We start from the raw sequence: 3168 nt of genomic DNA, 5'->3' as shown, positions 1-3168 counted from the left end.
GGGAAATCTCTCTGAGAAATAGTGCTTGGCTTGCGTGGTGTCTTCCTCCACCTTCCAACAGATGGCATCACAGCCATTCGGGCAAAGGGTTGAAGCCTGCCAGTTCTTACTAGCCAACCTAATGCAGGAGGACCCACTGTATATAAGTGACTGGTGTTGAATACCGCCTAGACTTAAGACAACTTTGATATAGTATCATCATATAATCATAACATCACATATTACATAGCATATCATTATTGTACAATATCATGTCTGAATTTCGATTTTTGTCATTCAAGGCCAGTGGACGAAGCGCTGTGAAATATCAGAGGGGGGAGCCACAGAGGGATACTTAGTCTGGCAAACTTTGGTTTGGGGGTGAACTGTCCCTGTGGCCAGTTATGGTGCTGCTTCACGTTGAGAGGGTGATTCTACAATTGGCAGAGAGGGAACTATCTAAACAGACAGGCTGGCACAGCAGACACATGCCCGGTCTAATGTTTACACATTCTGGATGGATGACAAACACAGCTTCTCTCTCCAACTCTATGACAAATCCTCTGTTTGTATTTGTCATGGACATTGGGAGGGTTCTCTGTTTGTATTGGTTATGGAAACACATATTCTGAGAGAGAGAAACAGAGAGGGGGAGAGAGGGGGAGAGAGAGAGAGAGACTGAAAGATGAAGAGCTGTGGTTATCTGCCATTATCTGTATCATACAGAGATGAAAAGGTTTTTTGTAGGTGCATTGTGGTGGGGTGTTGCAAAAGAGAGCTCTTGGAATACATTTGTATATACCATGGACAAGAATGTGTAGAACAAACTAGTTAAAGTACAGTATATCCCCATTACTGAGGATCTGGCAAGCCTCTAGCCAGTGTTTTCATAATTGGCGGAAAGGAAATATAAGAGGCCACTTAAAGGGATAGTTCATGTTTTTCTATGGGTTTTTTTTCTATGTTCATTTTCCACTTATTTAGGTTGTTAGGCTCATCCAGACACTTTTTTTGGGTCATATTCCCATTATTGATCTTTCTTTGTCTAGCATTTAGCCATACCAGTGTACATGAATGGGATCACCTGTATGCTATCAAAAGCACAGAAAATTGCTTTCAAAACGTCTCCACGCAAAATGTAAAACATGATTTGATCACTCATGAGCGCTTTAGGACAAAGGGATGCAGCTAACTCCAGAGATGAAGGAAAGGAGATGAGGAGACAAAGCCACTTCAAACTATTAAGATGCAGCGTCAGCTTCAGTAGAGATGAGAAGTTGTGTGGCAGATTTTCCTCTTTCTCTCTCTCTCTCTCTCTCTCTCTTTTATTATGACCTGGAGATGTGCTCAGACTAGTCTGGAAGAAGCCTTTGATTCTCTTCTCCCTTTCATCTTCCTAGTGCCATCCCTTTCTCTCTTCTCCCTTTACCTTCTCATCATCCTCCTCTCAGATCACTAATCAAGAGGTGACACCTTTATAGGCCAGGTAGCTTCTATACAAACCATGAAAAGGCAAAACAAACTCTCCCTTTTGTGTCGCTCAGCTGACTTCATCCTCCTCCCACCATGGCCAGTAAAAAGGGAAACCAGCTGTGAAGCAGTTTCCTCTGAGGTCGACTGGACAAAGGTTGTCAGAGGGCAATTTGTTGACCCCTACTAAGGCTGTTAAGCAAGTTGTTAACCTCTGGCCGACTCACACATGAACAGAGCGGAGACGTGATCTCCAACCCACTACTGAAGAACTTTCTGTTAAACAAGTTGTTAACCTCTGATGACCAACACATGCCCAGACAGTGGAAATTACCCCAAAAGCACACACTTTTACTGTTACTTCAAGGTCATCGTCCTGAGGATGTCCCAATGTGGTCCTAAGTGACGCCCTGAGGACGTGGAGGGGACCAAAGTTAAGTCTACAAACGATGTCCTAGTCCTAAGGACCTCATTAATGTAGGGCATAGGCCCATTATATACTAGTTTATATTATTTTCCCCTCCCAATATTACCATGGATTGAATAAGTGGAACACTAGACCTACTTTCACATATTTCTAGAGGATGGTGGTATGAGGGATTATCCCTGACAAGCCAAAACTGCTGCCGTTATAATTAAATACTGTCTATTTTTGTCTATTCATCATTATTGAACATGGAACATCATACAGTGCCTTCAGTAAGTACATTGGCTTCAGAAAGTATTTAGACCACTTCACCTTTTCCCCATTTTGTTGTGTTACATGGATTACATTTATTTTTTTGCCATCAATCCACACACAATACCCCATAATGACAAAGTGTAAACACTTTTTTAGAAATGTCTGCAAATGTATTAAAACTGAAATAAAGAAATGCCTCATGTATGTGAGTATTCAGACCCTTTGCTATGACACTCTTACATTTTGCACAAAAAACATCAATTAAATCTATTTTAAAGTCAGGTTGTAACACAACAAAATGTGGAAAAGGTCCAGGGGGGTGAATACTTACTGAAGGTACTGTAGGTGTATGAATATGCCAGCTCCCCTAGGAACGTCCTCAGAAAATTCCCATTTACTGCCCCGTCTATATTGGTGCAAAGTTTGTGTTGGTCGGGGCAGATACACTTCGCGGTGACACAGAATTAACAAACGGCCTTCGCACGTGGTTTTAGTGTTGTACAGCACTCTTTAGCGCAAGCAAATTGGGGCCCATAAAATTAGGGACCCGACCTCCAGTGGGGCTGAGGAGAACTACTGTATACCGTCATCCTGTTCAACTGAATGAGAATCCCATGTACAAATTGTTGACTAGGAACAGAGTGTTAGCACCTCCACACTGGGAGAGAAGAAGGATGGTAATGTCAACAGTGCCTGTGGTCAGAAGTTGTTTTCTCTGCTCAGTATGGGTATGTGAGTGAGGCAGGAAGACTGTGTGCACCACCCAGTGTTGGTGAGAAGTATTAAAGTACATAATGACTCTCCCAATCGCATCATCACAAAGTGAAAGAGCACCATGAAAATGGCCCCTATTCATCCAGTGATGTGCAGGGTGTTTACTAAGAAGTACTGTAATCAGCTCGGTTGTGTCATTAACACACTCACTGAACACTTTATTAGGAACACGATAGTAATACTGGGTAGGGTGTTTTTGAGGGCCCTTTGCTCTCAAAACAGCCTCAATTCTTTGTGGCATTGATTCCACAAGATGTTGGAAA

Source organism: Argentina silus (assembly GCF_951799395.1).
Source record: "Argentina silus genome assembly, chromosome: 11".
Classification (NCBI taxonomy): domain Eukaryota; kingdom Metazoa; phylum Chordata; class Actinopteri; order Argentiniformes; family Argentinidae; genus Argentina; species Argentina silus.
The sequence above is the reverse complement of the archived record's forward strand: the minus strand, read 5'-3'. Positions refer to the sequence as shown.